At 43.9% G+C, this 26,303-nt stretch overlaps 1 protein-coding gene and 1 long non-coding RNA gene across 6 annotated transcripts in view; one reads left to right on the top strand and one right to left on the bottom strand.

Annotated features, from left to right (window-relative positions):
• LOC143982543 (uncharacterized) overlaps positions 1 to 26,303 on the top strand; it is a 147,755-nt gene that overhangs the window by 9,358 nt on the left and 112,094 nt on the right. The window lies entirely within an intron of this gene.
• LOC143982542 (uncharacterized) lies at positions 3,091 to 9,455 on the bottom strand. Its single transcript, XR_013274479.1, has 2 exons — positions 8,830 to 9,455; positions 3,091 to 4,534 (listed from the first exon to the last, which is right to left on the bottom strand). It is a non-coding gene; the product is annotated as an uncharacterized LOC143982542 (long non-coding RNA).

The raw sequence follows: 26,303 nt of genomic DNA, 5'->3' as shown, positions 1-26,303 counted from the left end.
GCACACGAGACGCAGATGCAAACTCTGCTGGACACATGTTTTTAAAAGCTGAAGCCGGCGTTTAGAAACGCGCGTTTTGCCGCGATTTTTTACCGCGATTTAGCGGCGTTTTACCGCTTTTTACCGCGTTTGCGTCTAGAAGCGTTTAGTTAAGCTAACATCATAGACCCTCCCCAGCTCAAAAAACTGTATTATTAACTATTTCAGCAACTTTGTGAGACCAGAGTGAGTAGCAGCAGCTGTGAGAGCTGCAGTGTACTTGTATTTAGCGTGTCACTTGCCACGGCACCTGCCACAAGTTGTGGATTGTCCACTTGCCACGTGACTTGCCACATCACTTGCCACGTCATCTGCCACAAGTTGTGGATTGTCCAACTGCCATGTCACCTGCCACAAATTGTGGATTGTCCACTTGCCACGTGACTTGCCACATCACCTGCCACGTCACTTGCCACGTCACCTGCCACAAGTTTTGGATTGTCCATTTGCCACGTCACTTGCCACAAGTTGGGGATTGTCCACTTGCCACATCACCTGCCACGTAACCTGCCACAAGTTGTGGATTGTCCACTTGCCACGTCACTTGCCACATCACCTGCCACGTCACTTGCCACGAGATGTGGATTGTCCACTTTCCACATCACCTGCCACAAGTTGGGGATTGTCCACTTGCCACATCACCTGCCACAAGTTGTGGATTGTCCACTTGCCACGTGACTTGCCACATCACCTGCCACGTCACCAGCCACATCACCTGCCACAAGTTGTGGATTGTCTACTTGCCACGTCACTTGCCACATCACCTGCCACGTCACTTGCCACGTCAACTGCCACAAGTTGTGGATTGTCCACTTGCCATGTCACCTGCCACGTCACCTGCCACAAGTTTTAGATTGTCCATTTGCCACATCACTTGCCACGTCACCTGCCACAAGTTGGGGATTGTCCACTTGCCACATCACCTGCCACGTCACTTGCCAACAAGATGTGGATTGTCCACTTTCCATGTCACCTGCCATGCCACCTGCCACAAGTTGTGGATTGTCCACTTGTCACGTCACCAGCCACATCACCTGCCACAAGTTGTGGATTTCCACTTGCCACGTGACTTGCCACATCACCTGCCACGTCACTTGCCACGTCACCTGCCACAGGTTGTGGATTGTCCACTTGCCACGTCACCTGCCACGTCACTTGCCACATTACCTGCCACAAGATGTGGATTGTCCACTTGCCACGTCACTTGCCACAAGTTGTGGATTGTCCACTTGCCACACCACTTTCCACGTCACCTGCCACATCACCTGCCACAAGTTGTGGATTGTCCACTTGCCACATCACCTGCCACAAGTTGTGGATTGTCCACTTTCCACATCACTTTCCACATCACTTTCCACGTCACCTGCCACGTCACCTGCCACAAGTTGTGGATTGTCCACTTGCCACGTCACTTGCCACGTCCCCTGCCACGTCACCTGCCACAAGTGGATTGTCCACTTGCCACATCACCTGCCACAAGTTGTGGATTTTCCACTTGCCACGTCACTTGCCACGTCCCCTGCCACAAGTGGATTGTCCACTTGCCACGTCACTTGCCACGTCCCCTGCCACAAGTGGATTGTCCACTTGCCACGTCACTTGCCACGTCACCTGCCACAAGTTATGGATTGTCCACTTGCCACGTCACGTGCCAGTCACCTGCCACAAGTTGTGGATTTTCCACTTGCCACGTCACCTGCCAGGTCACTTGCCACGTCACCTGCCAGGTCACTTGCCACGTCACCTGCCACAAGTTGTGGATTGTCCACTTTCCCCGTCACATGCCACTTCACCTGCCACGTCACTTGTCACAAGTTGTGGATTGTCCACTTGCCACATCACTTGCCACCTGCCATGTCACTTGCCACAAGTTGTGGATTGTCCACTTGCCACGTCACTTGCCACCTGCCATGTCACTTGCGACAAGTTGTGGATTGTCCACTTGCAATTGCAATTGTTTCAAATATTTTTCTAATGGTTTTTCATCATTTGCAATCATTTTTGAGATTTTTAATGTAAAAAAAAAGGTCACCTTTAAAAACGCTTATAAACGAAAACGCGGCTGCCGCGTTTTGCCGCGCTTTGCCGCGTTTTGCCGCGTTTTGCGTCTGAAACGTGGAAACTTTTGCGTCTGAACCCATTTTTTTGCTTCTGGAAAAACGAGGTTAAACGCAACTGCATAAAAACGGCAAAAAACGAGACTGTGTGCATGGATACATAGGATAGCATTGAATGAGTTCAGGAGCAGTTGAAAAAAGTGTCCAACTGCCTCTGAACACGCGTTTAACTGCGTCTCGTGTGCATAAGGCCTTAATCTAGGCTTACCTGTAGGTCAAAGTTGTTTGTAGGGGTTTACAACCACTTTAAGTGCCCAGTTGTCAAGTGGTTAAAAAAACGTGTTTGCCGCGAGCACCCAATGTTCGAGTTAAACATGGGGCTCATCCCTAGTTCTGACTACTCCTAGGTACTTTATTTTTATGTGGAAAACAAAATAAAACACAGGCATACAAACACATGTAGTGCAGGAACATGTGCAAAATCTTGTGTTTTTCCACACTGCACAAAAACGTACCGCCGCATGCAAGTGCCAATAATTTATATATTATATTATATATATATATATATATTTATATATTTAAGTCCTGCTAGCAGCATCTTTGGAGCGGTGTATACTCCTGCCGCAGCACGGCTATAGCGCTCCTGTAGCAGCACTTTGCGGTGGTTTTTAACCCTTTCTCTTCTGCTAGCGGGTGTTAATCCCCCGTTAGTAGCTGAATAGCACCGCTAAAGCAACGGTAAAGCGGCGCTACACCCGGGTGCCGGCAGTGTGAAAGAGGCCTATAGGTCAAATGGAAAGGAGAGTAATGCCAACATAGGTAATTAAAAATATGAAAAAAAAAAAGAAAGGAAGAGGACTCTGTAAGCAAATCCAAACAAAGTGTGCATTCTGTAAGGTGTTCGTCTTCTAGATTCCCCTGGATAGCCTAGGCTGGAGTGGCTCAATGGAGGTCCCAATCGCCGGCGGTTAATCAATACACATACACTCGTGAGTACGTGGTGAATGATTACAGAGTTTAATGGGGGAGTGGACCGTCTTTTATGTGGTACTCCACAAAGCCCTGCCCTGTGAGGGGCCAATCGGGTGATTTACACATACATAGACAATTTCTTAACTCATGATATTAGTTCATTCCTGAAATGTAAGTCAAAGGTTAGTACAATCTCCTGACAGTTATTTTGCCCTTTCAGCATCTACTGACTGACCACATTCTTGCGTAACCAGTCCTTATCTAGCTTTGTGCCTCTCAGCAATGTATAGAGACGAAACCACAGGCAGATGTTTTCCTGAGATATCAATATCTTGCATAGACCCTCTGGAGAGACATACAGATATCTGTCATCTAGTCACGCTATCTTGTATATAGTTTGTCACGTACGCCAGTATGCTTGTATGTCTTAATTCTGAAGCTATTGAAATGCAAGCCTAAGCATATTAGTCTTAGATTTTGACTAGTATATCTTTGGTAATTTCAGTAGGTATCCCCTTATAATCCTCCCTTTGATCATTCTGTGATTTACATAATGATCATTCCTTTTCTAATTTAATAGCACAGGCTTCATACTCCGAACCCCCGTGCTCTTGTGACGTTTGTTAGGACGATAGGAGGGGTGCCATTGAGGAGAGGGGTGAAGTTTAAGGGTATGGCCATTAAGGGGATCCTAGCAGTGCTGGGGTGAAGTTTACTACATATCCAACACTTTTCAAATCCAGATTTCTGGGCATAGCTATATTTAAATTGCAATAACAACATTTTAGCGAAAAAGGTTTTTGGGGCCTTGCTCCTTTTATGTCTAACATGTGTATTATTTGGTTGTGGGATATCGGGGGTCCCACAAAAACCCTGTATGGGTCCCAAAATCTTCAGGGTGATAGATACAGTTAGATATCAACCAGGTGGGTAAGAACACAATTAAAGCTGTACGAGATAAGAGGCACAAGGCCTTCATGGACATTGACAGGGGAATCATTGTGTCCGGCTATCTAAGGTCTTGTCCTTCTTCGTCGTTTCCTGTCGGAGTGTCCAGCTCCGTTTTGTCTTTTTGGAAGGGATCAGAGTCTGTCAGAGATATTTGTTCTATCCCTTTTTGGGCTTCTCGCAACTTCTGATCCAAGGTAAGTTGGAGCTGTTCTTGGGTTTGAGGGAGTAAGGATGCACTTTCTTCGAACAAGCTGTCTTCCTCCCGGGCTGATGAGATAGGGACAAGGCGGTTGGATGTTGACGTCTCGGTTGGAGGGTCCGGAGTCGAGGGGGGGCTGCGGGCACCTTTTAAGACGACTGGCATGGATCCAGGTGTTCCCCCATATCCGTCAGTACTGCCGTTCTCGATACCTTTTCCACCTTCCATGGTCCTGAGAAAGCCGGTCCGATACTCTTTCTTTGTGCTAATTGTTTGATCAGCACTTTATCCCCAGGGATGAAGGGATGCGTTGGTTCTGTGGAAAGAGGAGAAAAGGTGACAGAAACTTGTTCGTTTATTTCGTGGAGCATACTTACCAGATTTTTCACGTACATTTCCTGTTGGGAATAAATGTTAATGTCAGAGTTAGGGTCTAATGGGGGTAAGTCTATATTTGCGGGGCTACCCATTAGGATTTCGAAGACTTTATTTGTAAGTCTGTTAAGGGTCCTAAGGGTGGAGGTAGGTGACCGTGTAGGCCGTGTCTTTTTCCTTGGACATTGTTCTGTGCACAGGTCAGGCAGCTTTTAGTCAGAAGTTGGATTTGTTTATTCAAATTGTTTGTACAAAAAGATTTGTTATACAGGTTGGTTAAAGGGGCAGCTGTGTCCTGGGCCATGGAGGTATGAGAGTATGAGAATGCAACTTGCTTCAGGTATTCCCAGTACCTTCCCCTCTTTTGTCCAAAGACCCTCGGGGTCTTTGGTCAATCCTGCAGCGACCCAGAAATGAACGTCCTGGTCTGTGGCCATTGTTTGTATTTGTGCTACAATTGTTTTGAAGTTGGATGAAGTGAAATGTTCTTTGAAGAAAACTGTTGTGGGGGCAGGGGGGTTAGGGGAGGAGGCGGCAGCTTGCTTTGCAGTTCTATCAGCTAGGGCGTTACCCTTGGATATTTTGCTGTCGTCCGAGGAATGGGCTTTTACCTTGATAATAGCCACTTCCTTTGGAAGGAGGATGGCCTGGAGAAGAGCCATAATATGTGTGGAATTGGCAATTAGTCTATTGTCTGCGGTTTTGAAACCTCTATTAGCCCATATCACACCAAAGTCATGCACCACTCCGAAAGCATATCTACTGTCGGTGTAAATGTTCACCTTTTTATCAGTGAATAGAATGCAGGCTCTAGTGAGAGCTTCCAATTCTGCTACTTGGGCCGAAGAGGGAGGTAGTGGCTTGGCTTCTAGCACCTTGTCTGGTAATTGGACTATCGCGTAACCTGTTAGGAAAGTGGAATCAGAGGGGCGGGAGCAACTACCGTCAACGAAAACATCTTCCGCATCTATAATAGGTGTATCCGTGAGATCAGGTCTAGGGGATGTGATGGATTCCACTTTTTCCACACAGTCATGAAGCTGGTCTGGGTCTTGTGGTAGACGCAGCATGGAGTGCAGGAGGCGGACAGCAGGGTTGCTAGCGGGAACATATTTAAGAGATAGATTGTCAGTGTTCATAAGGGTAATCTCATAACCGCTGAGCCTTTGTGAGGTCATGTGTTGGGTGTTCATGTTCTGTATGAGGTGGGTGACAGAATGGGTGGTGAAAAGTGTCATTGGGTGGCCCAAGACCATTTTGTTAGCGTCCTGTACTGCCATAGCACAGGCTGCTAAATTCTGGAGACATGACGGCATGCCTTGAACCTGGACAGGGAGTTTCTTGGATAGGTAAGAAACCGGGCGGTATCCTGTTCCATGTTGTGTGAGAACCGCGGCAAAAGATTTCCCTGAAACTACACAGTACAGCTGAAAAGCTTTACCATAGTCTACCAATCCCAGGGCGGGTGCACATGACAGACTGTTTAATAGAGCTTGAAAAGCTTGTAGTCTGTCTTCAGTCCAATCTATTAATTTAGGGGCTGTGGAGCCAGTAGCCTCTCTTAGGATACTATCATAATGAGAACAGTCAGGAATCCATTGGCGGCAATATACCATTGCACCCAAAAACGAGAGCAGGGCAGCTTTGTCTTTTGGGGGACTGAGAGCTCGAAGGGCTGCGGCACGTTTGGGGGACACTAGCCTTGTCCCTTCCTTTAGAATGCACCCTAGGTATTCTACCTGTGGCTGGCACCATTGTATTTTCTTCCTTGAGGCTAGATGCCCGGCGTGAGCTAGGTGTTGTAACAGTGATGTTGAATCGACCGCACAATCTTCAGCAGTTCGACTGCACAGGAGCAGGTCGTCCACATACTGTATTAGTACCGACCCACGCTCAGAAGTCCAAGACTTGACAGTCTCGTTGAGTACCATAGAGAAGGCGGCTGGACTGTCTACATACCCTTGCCAGGTTAGTTGGCCCCCGGCCCAGGAGAAAGCAAACATAGGTTGGGCTTCCTCTGCAATGGGAATGCTAAAGAAAGCATTCGCTAAATCAATTACTGTGTAGCATAGAGAGTCTGCCGGTATGCATGAGAAAATAAAAGTGATGTCTGAGACTAGGGGTGGGAGGGGAATCACTTGTTTGTTTACTGCTCTGAGGTCTTGGACGAGTCTCCACTCGCCACTGGCCTTCTTTACAGGGTAAATGGGTGTGTTCCAGGGGCTAATGATTGGTTTTAGGATACCTTTAGATATGTAGTCATCGATCTGGGGGGCAATGCCTTGGGTCTTTTCGGGGGGCAGGGGGTATTGTTTGTGATATTGTTTTCTACGTCAGGGCGCATCTGAGGCGAGTAAGGCGTACAGTTAATGAAACCTACGCTACCTTTGTTTCCCTCCCAGATAGCATGTGTTTCGAGAGAGGCGGGGAGTAGCATAAAGAAGCCTCTGTGTGCATGTCGCTTAGGGCCATGTAAGTCACATAATGGTGAACTAGCTGTAAGGGAACCTTCTCTATTAAACTTAATGGTAATACACAGTTGTGCCAAGAGGTCCCGTCCCATAAGGGGCACAGGGCATGAGGACAAGACGGCAAAAGTTTGGGTACATAATTTCTGTCCTTCTGGAGTGGCTACAGTCAGTGGTGGAGTGATGGGATGGGTGACAGGTGTCCCATTAATACCAATAGAGTTTCCCTCGGTGCATTGTGGTGTGTTAAAAATCTCATCGTTCACTGAACTAGAGGTGGCGCCAGTGTCTATCAAAAAGCAGACACGTTGTCCATCTACATGTAATACAACTTGAGGAAGACTTCTCCATGAGGGATTGTAACACACTAGGCTGAGGGAAGGGACATACTCTAGGCATCCCTATTGGGGTGGTGGCTGCCGATTGGATGGCCACTGCATAGGAATTCTGGGTGGTGGTCTATTGGGGGGCCTGAGGGTGCATTATTTGTGGCTGTGTAGGATATTGGGGTAGTGGTTGACGAGGGTTCTGGTATGGCGGATAACGGGTATACTGTGGGCGGGTCTGGGGGTTAAATCCCCTGCCTCTGCCTCTTGCTCTAATCTGTCCAGTCCTATAAGGGCACTGGGATTTCCAGTGTCCTTGCTGTCCACAATTGAAACAACCTTGGTCCGGGGGATAAACAACAGCTGGACCAGGATATGTTTGCATGGCCATTAGGGTCATGGATTCCCAATTGGTGACACCTTTCCCGGACTTGTGCCCAGAAAGGTTCCACCTTGGGACCCGGCAAGTTATGTTGAACATACTCATACGGGGTGGGAGTTCCCGGACTCTGGGGCTGGGTGCCTGCAGAATTCCCCATCTAGTAATTTGGGTAAAGTATGCCTGGTATGTGGGCAGAGGTGATAACAGCCTGTTTGGTCAATAATTTGCTCCCTAATGCGGGGGTAAGTTCCCTGATCTTCCAGGTCAGATGGACTAATAACACTGTGAAGATTTACCCTTAATATACGATGAAGGGTACCTTTCCTGGTGGCGGGATATACCCCTCTTACACCAAGTCTGCAAGAGAAGCCTGTAGGTCTAGTGGTCAAAAGAATCTACCTTTCATCAATGCTAAGAAAAAGTAAACCTAGCGTGCAGCGTGAACAGGCGGGTGCTACTACAATCTGGTTCTTCATACTCTGTATTCATTTAACAACAGTTGGGTTTATTCAAACAGATATCCACTCTATATAATTATATCTTATACAACGTTAATACTCTATATACTTACGCTTGCACCTAAAGAGAAACAGACATATTTTTATGGTTTAAGATTTCAGCTTTAAAACTTTACATGTACATTATCAAGTAATCACATCATGATGCATTTCATTATTTATAGTGCACTTTAAAAGTTCTCAAGTGGGCGTCCATTTAGCCAATCCTTATGTCACGGGCGTATATGATACCTCCCGTGTTAGAATATAATCATGAATATCTATCTTAGTTTATAGTCGGACCAACCTAGTCAGACTCCTCAGTACCTGCGAACCCTTTTCACCCCCCAAGGGACCAGCCTAGTCCGTTGCGAGGGCACAGTTTATATATATATATATATATATATATATATATATATATATATATATATATATATATATATATATATATATATATATATATATATATATATATACAATTAAATTTCTTATAATGGTTGTTTGGACAGGTCAAGCATAAACGCCAATTACCATAAAAAGAGGTAAAGGTGTAAATGACTTACCTGTGCAAACCCCACTCCTGGTACCAAAACTGTAAGGTGTTCGTCTTCTAGATTCCCCTGGATAGCCTAGGCTGGAGTGGCTCAATGGAGGTCCCAATCGCCGGCGGTTAATCAATACACATACACTCGTGAGTACGTGGTGAATGATTACAGAGTTTAATGGGGGAGTGGACCGTCTTTTATGTGGTACTCCACAAAGCCCTGCCCTGTGAGGGGCCAATCGGGTGATTTACACATACATAGACAATTTCTTAACTCATGATATTAGTTCATTCCTGAAATGTAAGTCAAAGGTTAGTACAATCTCCTGACAGTTATTTTGCCCTTTCAGCATCTACTGACTGACCACATTCTTGCGTAACCAGTCCTTATCTAGCTTTGTGCCTCTCAGCAATGTATAGAGACGAAACCACAGGCAGATGTTTTCCTGAGATATCAATATCTTGCATAGACCCTCTGGAGAGACATACAGATATCTGTCATCTAGTCACGCTATCTTGTATATAGTTTGTCACGTACGCCAGTATGCTTGTATGTCTTAATTCTGAAGCTATTGAAATGCAAGCCTAAGCATATTAGTCTTAGATTTTGACTAGTATATCTTTGGTAATTTCAATAGGTATCCCCTTATACATTCCATAACAAAAAAGGCAACTAAAACTAAGAGTACAGTATCGGGAAGAAAGTAGGCACCACATATTGCCAACTAGGTTCATAAGTGAAATAAGGCCTCATTCACACTTGTGCGACTTTAAGATTTTGTGATTTCCATTGCTACTTTACAGGGTGGCTTTGTTACAACTTTGGCTTTGACCAATGTGACTGTTTTGTGTTCTACAAAATTGCTAGACATACAGAACGGAAAAATTTGTTTTGTCTATTCCTTTTCTTTTCCCTTATTTATTTATTTATTTTTATTTTTTTAATTATTTTATCCAAACCTCACGCAATATAAAAAATTATACATCGAACTGCTCATCACAGCTCCTCTAATCAATACATTATATCCCCCCCACCTTTCCACCCACCTCTCTCCTCAGTGAATTCTGTTTTCTATTTCTTTGTAACTGCTTATTCCCTCTAGACTAGACTCCAGTGGTCATAACCTCGAAATACCTCCACGACTTCTTAAATTCCTGCCAACACACCCACTTTTCTGTCCTCTCCTCTTTCCTCCACTCTATTGAATCTTAAGCCCTCCATATTATGTATCCCGTCAAATGCAATAACCCAGTCCCGGATTTTAGGGCTTCCTTCCTCCTGCCATCTCTTTGGTATAAGACTTTTTCGCCTAGTTGGTAATAGTGATTCCCTATATTGCTTCTCTGAACCCACTACTCCATGAAATATACATGTCCATGGATCTTCTAATACTTCTTTTCCCGTAATTAGTTGTAGAATTTCCTTCCAATCGTTTTTGATTTTGGGACAGGTTCACCACAGGTGGGCCATTGTTCCTGTGACCTTGCAGCCTCTCCAACATTTCTAGGATTTCTCCGGTTGATATTTGCTCAGTTTATCTGGTGCTGCATACCACCTTGTTAAAGATTTCTAATTCATTTGAGCCGTTTTGATATCTATAGCGGAGCTATGTGTTTCAAAATCCTCCCAGTCTTATTTTTATAATTAAGTGACCTCAGCTATATATTTTTTTTTTTTTTTTTAGGAATGGCGCTCATCTACAAATAGTATTTTGTATATCCTAGAGATATACCTTTTTGCACATCCAGCTATGCATAGCCTTTCTAATGGCGTTAAATCCTCCCCTGTTCTTATTGGTTGGGGCGGATTCTAGACAAAATTCTTCAACTGGAGGTAGCTCCTTTCGTTTATCACCATTAAATACTCAAAAAATGTATTTATTTTCCCTTTCTTAATTGTGCATTATCTTTTTATACAATTCCCACCTATATTCCTTTTCCTTGGTGTAAAATTAAATCGTTTGTCTTTCAAAAAAATTAAAGGCAAATTATATTCCCATTTACCTTGTTTGTGAACCAAGTCCCATATTTTAAGTGCATTCCGTGTCATTTCATGTGCATTATCTCCTAATGCCCTATATTCTGAGGGATTCCATATTATATTGTTTAAACTTGCTCCACACATGTTGTTTTATATTTTAACCCATTGTTTTTCACTTTTCTCCCTCACCCACTCCACCACTCGTGACAACACCACAGCATAGCAATGTTTCTCAAGTCATCTTCCAGGACGGCACACCTGAGAGATGAGAGGCTCCTCCCTACAGGAAACACAATCAATCGACAGCTGTTTTAAGTCCCCACCCTTCCCCTTGATCCTCAGTTTTTGATTGTGTTTCTCCCTACACAGCGAAACTGTTTGTTTTTTTCCAAATGACCCGAAGCCTGGGGCTGGTGGTCTCCCCCTGGGAGCCGGACCACAAGCCTGGGAAGCCTCTGGGTCTGGTAGGATATTCTTGTCCTTCCTGGGGGGTTCCCCTATCTTTTCCTCAGGGCGGGCAGCAGAAATTGGAAGAGCCCCCCTGAGAGCTGAAGGACCCTGGGTACAGTGGTGTACCCAGAACTTCAGGGGCCATTATCCTGTCTCCCCCTCCTTACCTGTACAGGTGGCTGTTCAGACGGGGGTGCTGGCCATCGGTTCTTTCCAGGGGGCTTGTCCCCGACTCCTGGGTCCCCGGTAGCTCGCGTGGGCTGCCGGAGAGGGCGTGGCAACAAGCACCCGCGTCATTTTCAAACTTCGGGAAAATGGCAGCGGCGTTCTTACCCAGGAGGGAAGGCTGAGAGTCAGTAGGAGCAGGCGCCCACATCCTCCTTTCTCTAGAGCGAGGAGGCACCAGTTTACTACGGTGGATGTCTGCCTTAACCACCTCAGATATGAAGATAGGAATGAGGAATGGAAGGCATTGCCCCCCCCCCCCCCATGTATATAGACTGACTGGTACAGTGCAGGACACAGCCTAACCTGGCACCTCCCTATGGGGACAGCAGTTGGGGGGGGGGAGCACTTTGGCGGCTATCCTCCTTGCGTGTGGACCATAAGGATGGAAAAGCAAGCCCGCTGGCTGTGGCAAAAAGAGGAAGACGACAACGGTGAGTACTTTACTTTCCTTTTGCCGTGGGAATTTAGCTGCAAAATCCCCAATTCCAGCCAGAGGGTTCCTGGGCATTTGAGATCTCACCTGGGGTCTGGATTCAAATAGCCCTTAAGCTTCTGCTAAAAACACCAGCCGCAGCTCCCTCTTACATCAGAGAAGCTGTATGGTGGACAGGTGGTGCAGAGGAACGAGTGTGCCTAAACCACCTCAGATGAGAAAGAGGTAGGTAGGCCATTGCTCCCCCTTCCCCGTGTATATACTGACTGGTGTAGTGCAGAACCTGGGGTCGGGATACAAATAGCGCAGACGCCACTGCTAAAACCACCAGCCACAGCTCCCTCTTACAGCAGAGACACTGTGGTTATCGCAGCAGTAGGTTGCCAGCCTCTCCCTACATGCCCAGTTGTGGTACATTAGTAGGGATGAATATAGCGTACAGAGGGGACCTGGTAGATACAAAGTTACTTACAGGCCAGGTATACCACTGAACAGGTTATTAATTGGGCAGTGGTTGGTGGATTCAGAAGCTCCCCTGGTCAGCAGGTGCACTAGGTTACCGGCCCTATTAGCCCAGCTGCTAGGAATCTGAAGTTGCTTCACAATGTTTAAAAGCTGACCTAACATTCAAGGATGGGCAGAGACCAAGCTATTGTGTGGCACAGTAGGGGTTCCCTTGCCACAGATCCTCCTTTTGGGGGTTGCCTGCTATAGTTAACTTTCATAAGCTCCAACCTCCCACTCCACCTTTACACTGTGTTTATATTATAGTGTAGGAGGTAAGAAGAAACTTTTTTTATTGGTTTGGGCTACAATCCACTCAGTGGCAGATCTAAAGGCGATTCACCATAGATCGCTCCCTACATCCTTTTAATTGAGGATTTTCTGTGCAAACCTATGCAAGAGCTACATAATTAATTGTTTGAAGCCTGCAAATAGCTATTTACCTCCCAGGCTAAACTGGTAACCACCTCTTCTAGAGAGGTCTTAAATTGGTCTCTAGGGCTGGGCTCATTGAGACTTTAGTTGCTAATCAGCACCACCTGGATATGTGCTGGCTAGCGTTTGCTCAGTCTATGGAGGTAAGGTAGGACAACAACTACTACTAATAGTAGGGTGTCCAACCATTTTAGGATCTGTTCCTTCTCTGGTGGTGAAGGTTTAGTATCTACAGCCCAGGCTATGCCTATGAAATAAATTGCCTGTTGGTTATTTCATAAAGGGATAGACCATGACGACTCATTGGCTGCACACCAGTAGACCTCAGTAGTGAAAGTTTGTCCTTGCTGGGATGTTTTTGTGGCACAGCAGAAATACACATTGAGATTTGTGACATCTCTGCTTATAAGGGCTATATTGCTGTACATCAGAAATGCACTGCACTGAAGCTTGTTTGCTGTCCTTTATATACTAAAGGTACTGCTTTGTTTGGCTACAGATCAGAAAAATACAACAGTGAAGGTGGTCTGTACTTTCTGGTTTTGTGTTGCACAGCAGAAATGCACATCGTTGAGTCAGGTGACATCTCTGCTCATAATGGTTATATTGCTGCACATCAGACATACACAAGATTGAGGTCTGTCTGTGGGGCTTTGTGTCCTGTTTTACTGCCTTGTTGGTTACTTATCAGAAAGGCAGCAGTGAAGTCTGATGATCCTGATTTGCGTGGCGCTGTGCTGATTCAGACAGTGCTATTAACAGCAATGGCTGCCGAGTTTAAACATGCGATTTGACATGTTGAGTCGCATGACAAATCATTTCAATATTGGTGTGCTATCTCTATTCATAGTGTTTTATTGTTGCACATCAGATTTATACAGCATTAAGGTCTGTGAGGTTTTGTGTCCTGTATTACTGCCTTATCAGAAAGGCAGCAGTGAAAATTGATGGTTCGAATTTGTTGGGCTACATAGTAGAAATACAAATTGAACCCCTGCCAGGTGTAGTACATATACTGCCTTTGGTAATCCATGTAGCACCACAAAGTGGTGTTGTGCTGATTTTAGCCATGCGATTTGACATGTTGAGTCGCAAGGCCAAATCGCTTCAATATGGATGTGCTATCTCTATTCAGAATTGTTATATTGTTGCACATCAGACATATACAAGATTGAAGGTTGTCTGTCCTTTGTCTTGCATATACTGCCTTATTGGCTGCATATCAGAAAGGACACAGCAGTGAAGGTTGCTTGTCTTTTTCTGATTTTGTTTTTGCTGCTCAGCTGAGAGACACATTGAGGATGCTGGTCTCTCTGCTCAGTATTGGTATATTGCTACACATCAGACATACACAAAGATTGAATGTTTGTGTCCTGTATGTCCTATATTTACTGCCTTATCGTTTGTATATCAGGCTAAGCAGTGTTTCTCATGGATCTACCTTTCTGCATCTTAGGGATACACAGCAGGGGTTTGTTGGCTGCAATCCTCCAGGGAGTCACAGCATTGGGGACCCCTTACTTGTTCGACCTGAAAATTGCTATTTGTTTTTTTCCCTGCGACCTGTGTAATCTTGAGGTCTGTGGATCCAGGAATCAGGGACTGCTGGTGTTGCACAGACACAAATGGTACCCATTGGAAGCCATAGTATATGACTTCTCATGCGTCTTGCAGTCCCAAGTCGCAGGTTGGGTCGCACGGGTGTGGGAACCCTAAACTTATCTGTCCCTTCTGATTGAGGTTTTGCTACACAGCAGGAATACTCATCATGGCGTTATTGTTTTATTTTGCAGCAGACCAGAAAGATTGCAGCTGTAAAGGCTGTCTGTCTTTTTCCTCAGTGTCTGCTTTTATGTTGTTGCACAGCAGAAATACTCAAGATTGAAGCTTGTTGGTGCTTTCTGTTTCAGAAAAACACAATGCTGCAGGTTGCTTGTGTCCTTTCTCAGTGTTGGTTCTATCTGAACTACACTACAGAAGTGCATGACAGAAAGGATTGTCTTGTGTTCCATATTTTTCCCTGTGGCATAGCAGAAATGCACAACACGGGAGTTGGTGTTCATATTAATCTTATAACTGTGGTGGTTTGTCAGAAATACACAACATAGAAGTTTGGGTCTTTCTGTCTTTATAGCCTTGTTTTGCTGTACATAGGTAAAGCACAACAGTAAAGGGGGTTCCTGTCCTTTCCGTATTTATATATCAGTTATGACCTAGCTAGCTGCACTAAAGAAATGCGCAGCATTTAGGGTTTGCTTGAGTCTTAATGTTTTTACGTCTTGGCAGCACATCAGAAAACCAGACTATGAGGACTGTTTGTCTACGTTGAGGTTCAGATTTGGGTCTCTTCCCATATTTGATATATTGGTTTAGCTAGTCACACTCAGGCACACAACATTGTTGTCTATGCTTGTGTCCTTTCTGTCTAAATCTATTGTGCCGTGCCCACAATCTATGATCATTTTATTTGTGATATTATTAATGCATGTATCACCTTTTTGTATTTCAGCCTTCTTTTCCATGGAGGGGCCAGGAGTTCGGGCTGCAGCTGCCACATGTCAGAAAACCTTGACCACTTGCATTCAGGGATGCCAGAACCATTTCCTAGGGTTGAAGCCCTGTAGGGTTATGGGACACTGGAGGAAGGGGATAATGAATCGCCCTGTTTAGTAAGAACTTGGAGAGTTCTGTTCAGAGGAGTATTAGGGCCTGAGGATGAAGTATAAAGATGTATACCCGATCGAATAGGTTTCGGCTCGGTGCATGGCCTTCATTTTGCCCTTTTAGCAAAACTAGACATAGCAATATGGGTAGTCTACTCCTGCTAGGGACTTTAATCTCCTGAAGAAGGCTCTCAGGCGTAAGTAAGGACATAGATTGGGCGTGCCTTAAACCCAGGGTTCAAGCTTCTGTTAATCTATTTCCCTTAAGTAGGCTTCCCTTTAGTCTTTTGCTAACATAAAGATAAAAAGGAAGCAGTTTTATTTCCCTCAACAGGATAGTGTTAAGACAGGCCCTCTTATTGATTAATGTAGTGTCCTTGTCTTACACAGGTCTCTTATTTATCTTTTTAGTGGTTCTAAGTAGCACCTACAGGCATAATAGGCCATGGTTGTTAGATGTGTGAGATAGGCAACATTGCTAACCTACAAGTTTAACATGTTTTCTGATTCCATTTTTAAGAGCCCATTTCACCTAGATACTGCATCTGAAGCGGAAAAGGCAGGAACATCTGTGGAGCAGACCTGCAGATCAGCCGCATGATCCAGCTAACATGCCTTCATCAAGCATATGAGCGTATGGAGTGGAGGTAAAGCTCACTGCAGAGCCAAGGTTCGCCAAGAAGGTTTTGCAGTGGCCCCACCCTAAGGTAGGCCTGAGGTACTTGTTTATCCTCTCAGGTGTGCCGTCCTGGAAGATGACTTGAGAAAAGTACCAGTTACTTACCGGTAACTGTCTTTCTGGGAAATCTTCCAGGACGGCAGGCCTACTTCCCGCCCGTTGGAGGAGGGAAAATTCTAGAACACTAGAAGGTGAGTACCTATGAGGAATGATTTCCCTTGTGAACCTGGTTCAGGAGTTACTTCTCTACAAACTGAGGATCAAGGGGAAGGGTGGGGACTTAAAACAGCTGTCGATTGATTGTGTTTCCTGTAGGGAGGAGCCTCTCATCTCTCAGGTGTGCCGTCCTGGAAGATTTCCCAGAAAGACAGTTACCGGTAAGTAACTGGTACTTTTTTTAACATCAGGTACCGCTAATCCCCCTTGTTTTTTTCCCCTGTCTAAAGGCCCATACACACGATCAGACTTTTTGACAACAAACATGCAAATTAGCTGTTTTAAGGCAACATCCAACCATGTCTACGCTCCATCGGACAAACTTTTTCAATTTTCATCAGACTTTTGTTGGCTGTGCGAACGAACAAACTTTCTGGCAACAAAAGTCCTATGGAGCAAAGTCTGATCGTGTGTACAGAAAACCATAGGACTTTTGTACAAAGTACAAACGTGCATGCTCAGAACCAATGCAAAAGATCAGACAACAATACAGAAGTTGACCAAAGGTGGCGGCAAAGAGCAGAAAAACCACGTGATTTGGTGAAAGTTGGCTGAAAAAGTACTGCCGTGTGTATGCAATACAAGTTCTCAGCCGATGCCCTTTGTACAAAAATCCACGGGAAAGTTTGTACAAAGTCCGATCGTGTGTATGAGGCTTAAGGGTGGCTAATGGAATTCTTTTTTTTTTTTTTTGACAAATTAATCTCACTATGATCGTTTTTAAAACTTGGAAGTAGAGCTGCACAATTAATCATCAAGAATTGTTATCGCGATCTTGACTGAAGTGTTTCACAATTCTTTCTATGCAAGGAATTCTCTCTGCTTTTCTGAAGCCACAGCCCTCAAAAGAAAGTAAGAGAGAAACCAGGCAGTCTGCCAAGAATCACAACCTTCTTTATCAGTTGAACTGAAGTTTAAACATTTGTAACAATTTGTCAATGGAATAGACTGTGTGTGTGAAAATTTTTTAACCACTTAAACACTAAACCTTTTTCTGACATTTGCTGGTTTCAACTAAAAAATGTGTTGTTTGCTAGAAAATTACTTAGAACCCCCCAAACATTATATAGATATTTAGTGGACACCCTGAGAATAAAATGGTGGTTATTGCAATATTTTATGTCGCACTGTATTTGCGCAGTGGTCTTTTCAAATGCAATTTTTTTTTCAATGAATTTAATGAATAAAAAAATAAATAAAAAAAGAGTAGTTAGGCCATTTTTACTTTTTTTATTTTTTGTATAATGTGAAAGACTTTAAATCGAGAGAATCGTGATATTTTTATTCTAAGCAAAAAAATTGTGATTATCATTTTGGCCAGATTTGTGCAGTTCTACTTGGAAGTAATAGGACGGTAGTGCAATGGGCAACATTTGAAACTTATAAGTAATCTTTGGCAGCAAAACCATCTTCACTGAGTTGATTCGCCCAATCCAGGAGAGGGGTCTTGATACCATTTTTTTTATATCATATAATAAGGGAATATAGTTTTTTATATATTTTCTTCAAGGAAGATGCCAACTTTACTCCTACTTTGTATTCCTGTTATTTTAATCCCTCCCTCCTCCATGGAAACTGGAAATCTTTTTGCAGACACTGCTCTTCCTGTTTTCTTACATTTATACTTAAGATCTCAGATTTATTAAGATTAATTTTAAAGTTTGATTTCTCCATATTGTTTTAATATTTTAAGTAGATTTGGCATTATTATCCTAGGATTGGATATGTAGAACAACAAATTGTCGGCAAAACCACCACTTTGTTCTCCTCATCCCCAATCTGGATACCTCCTGTATCTGGATTGGATTGAATCCTTGCAAGGAGGGGTTCCAGGGGCAGTACAAAAAGTCACACCTGTGTTGTTCCATTTTTCATTTCGAAGGAGGGGTTAACTCCCCATTAATCTTTATAGCTGCGTTCGGTTGTTTATGTAATACTTTGATCCACTGAATCATTCTTGGGCCCAATCCCATAGAGTCCAGTGTTTTTTATCATGAGTCCCCAGTCCACCCTGTCAAAGGCTTTTTCGGCATCTATCGACAGAAATAGACCTGGGGACCCACCATTTTTTATTTTTTGGAGAAGGAGCAATGTTCTCAGTCCATTATCCCTCCCAGGGATAAACCTAACCTGATCAGGGTGAACCAAATATTTAATCAAATCCTTCATCCTTGTTGCCAAGACCTTTGCATATAATTTTGTGTCAGTGTTTAGTGTCTATAGTTTGAACACATTGTTCCATCTTTCCCCTCCTTCAAGGTAACGGTTATTGATGCCAACAGGGCCTCTCTGCTGATTTCATATCCAGCCCCCAGTTCATTCATGTATTGACAAAGCCTTGGAACCAATATCTCCCCATACTTTTTTTAGGTAAAATGTAGGAAACCTGTCTGGGCCAGGGCTTTTACCTGGGGCAGATTCTTGTAATGCTTTCTTAATTTCCTCTTCAGTTATGGGTTTGTCTAAGGCCTCATGCACATGAGACGCAGTTAAACGCATGTTCAGATGCAGTTGGACACTTTTTTCAACTGCCCCTGAACTCATTCAATGTTATCCTATGTGTCCATGCATAGTCTCGTTTTTTGCCGTTTTTATGCAGTTACATTTAACCTCGTCTTTCCAGAAGCAAAAAAATGGGTTCAGACGCAAAAATTTCCACGTTTCAGACGCTAAACCCGCCACCCGCGTTTAGCCGCGTTTGCGTTTATATGCATTTTTAAAGGAACCCAATTTTTTTGGACCTGAAAACTCAGAAATATGATCTGAGAATGACATTTTGTGACCCGACTTTGGGGCCCATATCTTGGGGCCATTTATTGCCAGGAACCCCAAACAACATATCCAAATTTGGGGTTCCTATCACCAAGTGACCCAGAGATAGGGGGCCCCAAATTCGGTATGCAGACACTGTGTATCTAGTACTACAACATATCTAATCATGCACTTTTCTGCATCAGAGATACATGGCCTCAAAGTCAACTGTGACCATCTGCGGCAATGTAATTTGCTCATTAGGGTTGGGTGTTATGGTAAGTGGTTATCCGTTAGGGTTATTGTTTAGGGTTAGTGTAAGGGATAGGGTTAGCTGTTAGGGGTAGGGTTAGTGTTAGGGGTTAGGGTTAGGATGAATGGTTAGGATTCTGGATATTTTAATAAGGCATTAAAAAATATTATACTACCATATACAGCAGCAAAGAATTAAAATATATTAATCAGTACATATTTCATGATAAAAATATATTAAAAAATTGGCCAAATAAATTTAAAACGATTATAAAAAATCTAATTAACATAGATTTGCTTTTAAATAAAACAATTTTGAAACTAGAAAAAATGAATAAAAACATATATTAAGATTAATAAATTAACTATTTTAATATTGTTTTATATGAGAAATAATGAAAACATGTTAAAAATTGCCACAAGAAAATTTTAGATATTTTAAAAATTGGATAATTTGGTATAAATAGACATTTATTTTTTTTTTTAAATAAAGGACAGAGAAAAAAATTCATCTGTACATCTATAGATAAATATATTTTATAAATATATACACATACCTGATCGTTACCAACAGACATTCCTCTGGTGACACACTGTTTCTCATATTGGTGTCCATGAATGTCAGACCAGGTCGTACTTTTTGTAAGGGCAGATCAAATGTGACAATGGACATCCAGCTAAAATTAAAAAAAAACTTGTCGGGGTAGGTACGCAGCTGCACATACATGTTTGTGAAATATCCAACGGACATTCGCTGTCCCATCAACGGATGGGTCCAATATCGATGAGCTCTGACTCTGGACCTCTCACAAAATTTGCAATGACGTTGCTGTCTCATCAAGAGCAACATCAGGAGCATTTCCTGACATATATTCAATATGGGATCCATTTAAAAATATATACCACAGAAAGAGAGGCAAATGCAAGTGTACAACTGCTCTCTATGCTGCTGCTGCTCACTCTGATCAAAATAGCAGAAATAGTTAAAAAAACATGCTTTTGAGAGCTTGGGGAGGGTCTACATGATGTTATCTTTATAAACGCAAATGCGGCAAAACGCGCGTTTCAGCTTTTTTTTGAGCAGCGTTTTCACCTGCGTCTCGTGTGCATGAGGCCTAACATGTCCCTGTCACTCTCAGATATTTGGGGTAGCCTTGCTCTTTCTAAAAACTTTTCTATTTTCCCTATTCTATATATATATATATAATTATAAAAAAAAAATTTTTCATGTTGACCTTAACTGAGTACAAAGCCTCATAGTAGGTTATGAACACCTCCGCTATTTGCTTTTTGTCTTATATTCCATTCCCCCCTGTTTATTTTTAATCTTTTCTATTTAATTTATTTTCTTTTTTAAATTTTTTTTTCTTTAATGTTCTAGCTAGATGTTCGGTTTATTTCCCCATTGATGAAATGTTGTCCTTTTTAAAGTTTTTGTTCTAATCTATATATCCTCTATTAATGATTTCATGTTTTGGGATCTCCTCCTTCTTTTTTTTTTTCCCCGCCCCTATAGAGATAAGAATGCCCCTAATGAAGGCCTCCCAAAGGGTAGCATATATCTTTTGTGTCGTTGATCAGGAAATCATTTTCTATCTCCTTTTCGGACTGTTTCTGCATCTTTCTTATCTTGTATTAAAGTGGTTGTAAACCGTTACAACCAACTTTGACCTACAGGTAAGCCTAGATTAAGGCTTACCTGTAGGTCCAAGAAATATCTCCTAAACCTACACGGTTTAGGAGATATTTGCCGAAAGACAGGCACCGCATGCGCCGTAGACAGCGGCGCACTGAGCACGCCACGGTCAACGGCGATATGCCACGAGTGGCGGCTCCCGTGCGAATGCGCGGGAGTGACGTCATCGTGGCTTTGCCGAATGACAGCGGCGGAGCAGCGAGACCCAACGAGAAGATGGATGCACCGGACTACAGGGGACAGCGGAGACTTCGCTGGCTCCTGTGTCAGGTAAGTGACACATAATGGACTACTATGCGATGCATAGTAATCCATTATGCTTTACCTTTGCAGGGAATGAAAGAGGAAGTAAACTCATCAGGGTTTACTTCCTCTTTAACCAGTTGCCGACCGCCGCACGACGATGTACGTCGATAGCATGGCACGGGCAGGCATATTGGCGTACATGTACGTCCCTTGCCTCCCGCGGGTCGGGGGCCCGATCGGGCCCCCGCCCGGTGCCTGCGGCGGTCGGTATTCGTGCGGGAGCGATCCCGGACGAGGGGACGGCCATTCGTTCATGGCCACCCCCTCGCGATCGCTCCCGACGAATAGGAATCCCCCGTGACATCACTTCCTCTCCTGTAATGTAAACACAGGAGAGGAAGTGATGTATTCTCTCCTCCGTGTCGGTATTTTTCGTTCCGACACGGAGGAGAGCGGATCAGTGAGTTGCACCAACACATCCCACACACAGTAGAACATGCCAGGCACACTCACACCCCCCCTTTACCCCCCGATCACCCCCCCAATTACCCCTGCCCCCCAGTCACAGTGACACCAATGTCATTTTTTTTTTTTTTTTTTTTTTTTTTGCATTGGTGTCATTTGTGACTGTAATAACTGTTAGGGCAGTTAGAGTTAGCCCCCTTTAGTTCTAATGTACCCCCCTAACCCCCCCAATAAAGGTTTAACCCCGTGATCACCCCCCGTCGCCAGTGTCACTAAGGCTGGGTTCACATTGCAGCGGTTTATGAGAACGAATGTGATTCGCACCGCACTGCAGTGCAAATCACATCCGATCTCTGTGCGATTCGAGTTCAGCCATTCGCCGCACCCGCCGCACCCGCCACACCCGCCGCACCCACCGCAAATTCGCACGGGACCCTTTTTTTGGCCCGCAGCAGAATCGGATCGCATGGGTGTTCACACCATGCGATCCGAGTTTGCAGATCGCACTGCGATATGCGAACTGATCTGGGGGTGTCAGTAACATTTCACTGACACTCCCAGCAGTTCGCATAGGGCAGTGTGAACTGCCGCCGGGAGGCATGCGATGCGGGAACCCGCCGCGGATTTGCGGCGTTTCCGCATCGCTCCAGTGTGAACCCAGCCTAATAAGCGATCATTTTTCTGATCGCCGTATTAGTGTCACAGGTGACGCTAGTTAGGCAGGTAGGTATTTAGGTTCGCCGCAGCTTTTTATAGCGCCAGGGACCCCCATATACTACCGCATAAAGCCCCCTGATTGCCCCCTAGTTAACCCTTTCACCAGTGATCACCATATAACTGTTACAGGTGACGCTGGTTGGTTAGTTATTTTTTATAGTTTCAGGGCACCCGCCATTTATTACCTAATAAAGGTTTAACCCCCTGATCACCCGGCGGGTGTCATTTGTGACTAATAACTGTTAGGGCAGTTAGGGTTAGCCCCCTTTAGTTCTAAGGTACCCCCCTAACCCCCCCAATAAAGGTTTAACCCCGTGATCACCCCCCGTCGCCAGTGTCACTAAGGCTGGGTTCACATTGCAGCGGTTTATGAGAACGGATGTGATTCGCACCGCACTGCAGTGCAAATCACATCCGATCTCTGTGCGATTCGAGTTCAGCCATTCGCCGCACCCGCCGCACCCGCCACACCCGCCGCACCCGCCGCAAATTCGCACGGGACCCTTTTTTTGGCCCGCAGCAGAATCGGATCGCATGGGTGTTCACACCATGCGATCCGAGTTTGCAGATCGCACTGCGATATGCGAACTGATCTGGGGGTGTCATTAACATTTCACTGACACTCCCAGCAGTTCGCATAGGGCAGTGTGAACTGCCGCCGGGAGGCATGCGATGCGGGAACCCGCCGCGCATTCGTGGCGTTCCCGCATCGCTCCAGTGTGAACCCAGCCTAATAAGCGATCGTTTTTCTGATCGCTGTATTAGTGTCACAGGTGACGCTAGTTAGGCAGGTAGGTATTTAGGTTCGCCGCAGCTTTTTATAGCGCCAGGGACCCCCATATACTACCGCATAAAGCCCCCTGATTGCCCCCTAGTTAACCCTTTCACCAGTGATCACCATATAACTGTTACAGGTGACGCTGGTTGGTTAGTTATTTTTTTATAGTTTCAGGGCACCCGCCATTTATTACCTAGTCTCACTAGTGTACCCCTAAATTTAGGGGTGTCTACTTTCCAAAATGGGGTCATTTGGGGGGGGTTTGTGCCATCTTGGCATTTTATGGCCTTCAAAACTGTAACGCCCTTAGAAAGCCTGAAGGCGGTGCTTGGTTTTCGGGGCCCCGTACGCGGCTAGGCTCCCAAAAAGTCACACATATGTGGTATCCCCGTACTCAGGAGAAGCAGCAGAATTTATTTTGGGGTGTCATTTCACATATGCCCATGGCATGCGTGAGCAATATATCATTTAGTGACAACTTTGTGAAAAAAAAAAAAAAAAAAAAAAAGTTTGTAATTTTCCCGCAACTTGTGGCAAAATATAAAATATTCCATGGACTCAACATGCCTCTCAGCAAATAGCTTGGGGTGTCTACTTTCTAAAATGGGGTCATTTGTGGGGGTTTTGTGCCATCTTGGCATTTTATGGCCTTCAAAACTGTAATAGGTAGTGAGAAGTGAACTCAAAAATTTACGCCCTTAGAAAGCCTGAAGGCGGTGCTTGGTTTTCGGGGCCCCGTACGCGGCTAGGCTCCCAAAAAGTCCCACATATGTGGTATCCCCGTACTCAGGAGAAGCAGCAGAATTTATTTTGGGGTGTCATTTCACATATGCCCATGGCATGTGTGAGCAATATATCATTTAGTGACAACTTTGTGTAAAAAAAAAAAAAAATTTTTTTTTTGTCATTATTCAATCGCTTGAGGCAAAAAAATTAAATATTCAATGGGCTCAACATGCCTCTTATCAATTTCCTTAGGGGGTCTACTTTCCAAAATGGGGTCATTTGGGGGGGTTTTGTACTGCCCTGCCATTTTAGCACCTCAAGAAATGAGATAGGCAGTCGTAAACTAAAAGCTGCGTAAATTGCAGAAAACGTACCTTAGTTTGTAGATGTGACAACTTTTGCGCAAACCAATAAATATACAATTATTGACTTTTTTTTTACCAAAGACATGTGGCTGAATACATTTTGGCCTAAATGTATGACTAAAATTGAGTTTATTGGATTTTTCTAATAACAAAAAGTAGAAAATATCATTTTTTTTCAAAATTTGCGGTCTTTTTACGTTTATATCGCAAAAAATAAAAATCGCAGAGGCAATCAAATACCATCAAAAGAAAGCTCTATTTGTGGGAAGAAAAGGACGCAAATTTTGTTTGGGTACAACATTGCATGACCGCGCAATTACCAGTTAAAGCAGCGCAGTGCCAAAGTGTAAAAAGACCTCTGGTCATTTACCAGCAAAATGGTCCGGTCTGAAAGTGGTTAATGCTTAATTTAATCTCCAGTTATAGGGAGATCTTTGTATTCCTGTTATTTTTCATTTTCATGGTCACGGGGGAGTGATCAGATAGCGTTGATATTTATATTTGATTCAGTTACCCACTCTAATGCTTTATGGTCTACCATTATGTAGTCAATTCTGGTGTATGTCCCGTGTACAGGGCAGTAAAAAGTATAATTAAGCGTTTTTAGGATGCATAATCCTCAACACGTCTAATATCTGGTGTTGATACATTTTCTGTTTAATAATTTTTAATGATCTATTTCTAGTCTTCTGCACAGGGGACGTACTATCCATTTCAGGTTCCAAACAAAAATTCAGGTCTCCCGCCATTATTACATTACCTTTCTTAAAATCCATCAACTTCCCCATTTCCTCTTTCATATATTTTATTGGGTTCTTATTGGGGGCATAGATGTCTGCCAAAGTACATTCCATTTCTGCCTTCAGGGTCAGTCATCCTTTCCTCCAATTTGAACCTTACCCCTGCGGCTAACCCAATTGCCACCCCCTTGGCTCTCTTTGTTGATGAATCAGCATAGTACCATGTTGGGAAATCTCTAGAAAATAATTTGACATTTTGAGTCTCTTGCAGGAATACAGCTTCTGCCCCATATCGTTTTAACTCCTTGAGAATGTTTTGACGCTTAGTTGGTGTATTAAATCCGTGAATATTGTATGCCAAAAACTTAATTATATTCTTCCATAGAAAAACGATTGTACCATATACCAGAAAAGGTAATCTGTGACCACACAGCCACAGCTTACCACTGGTACCCTGGTAAGCAGCGCTATATAACAGTGCAACTTTGCTGTAAAGACAATCAAATCATAAAATGTTCAAATCATAAAATGTGTATACATGTGCGAAATGTGTATGATCGTTACATATATCATACACTGTACAATCACATACGATATTATTATACAGTCCGGGTGAGGATATTTAAACTCTCCCCTTTATTACTCTTCTCCCAAAATCAAACACAATGTCACTACAGGAGGCACTGCACCGATGTCGCCTGTGTGTACAAGCCACAATTCATTCCAGGAGAGTAAAGCCCCACATTTCAAACGAATAGTCTCTTTAGTGTTGGAACAGATTAATCACCGCCACCGTTCTTCTTATCACACCTCCACACGTGGTTTCCACAAACGGGGGTTCTTAGTGACAGGTGGAAAGAAACCCCCTTTTGGTAAAACTCTTACCGGAATATATAGGTCTAATCAGCACGTCACATATACACAGCGAGGTCCTTTCTTTACATCATCCTCCCTTAGATCATGGTTGTGTCTGTTACTTCAACAGTCCCAATGATTGTAACGTGAATGGAAAATCAAAAGATATATATAGTGTGATACCGTAAAACACAAAAATTCAAAATCAGGCAAAATCAGATTATCACCACAGCATAATCGACTGGATCACCTTCCCCCTGGACTGCATCGGGCATACAACTGAATGTGTACCTCTAACCTTCTTATTATGGTG

This window comes from Lithobates pipiens, unplaced genomic scaffold (assembly GCF_037356315.1).
Source record: "Lithobates pipiens isolate NorthernLeopardFrog02 unplaced genomic scaffold, aLitPip1_a1.2 Scaffold_16, whole genome shotgun sequence".
Taxonomy (NCBI): domain Eukaryota; kingdom Metazoa; phylum Chordata; class Amphibia; order Anura; family Ranidae; genus Lithobates; species Lithobates pipiens.
This window is presented reverse-complemented; position numbering and strand designations above follow the sequence as displayed.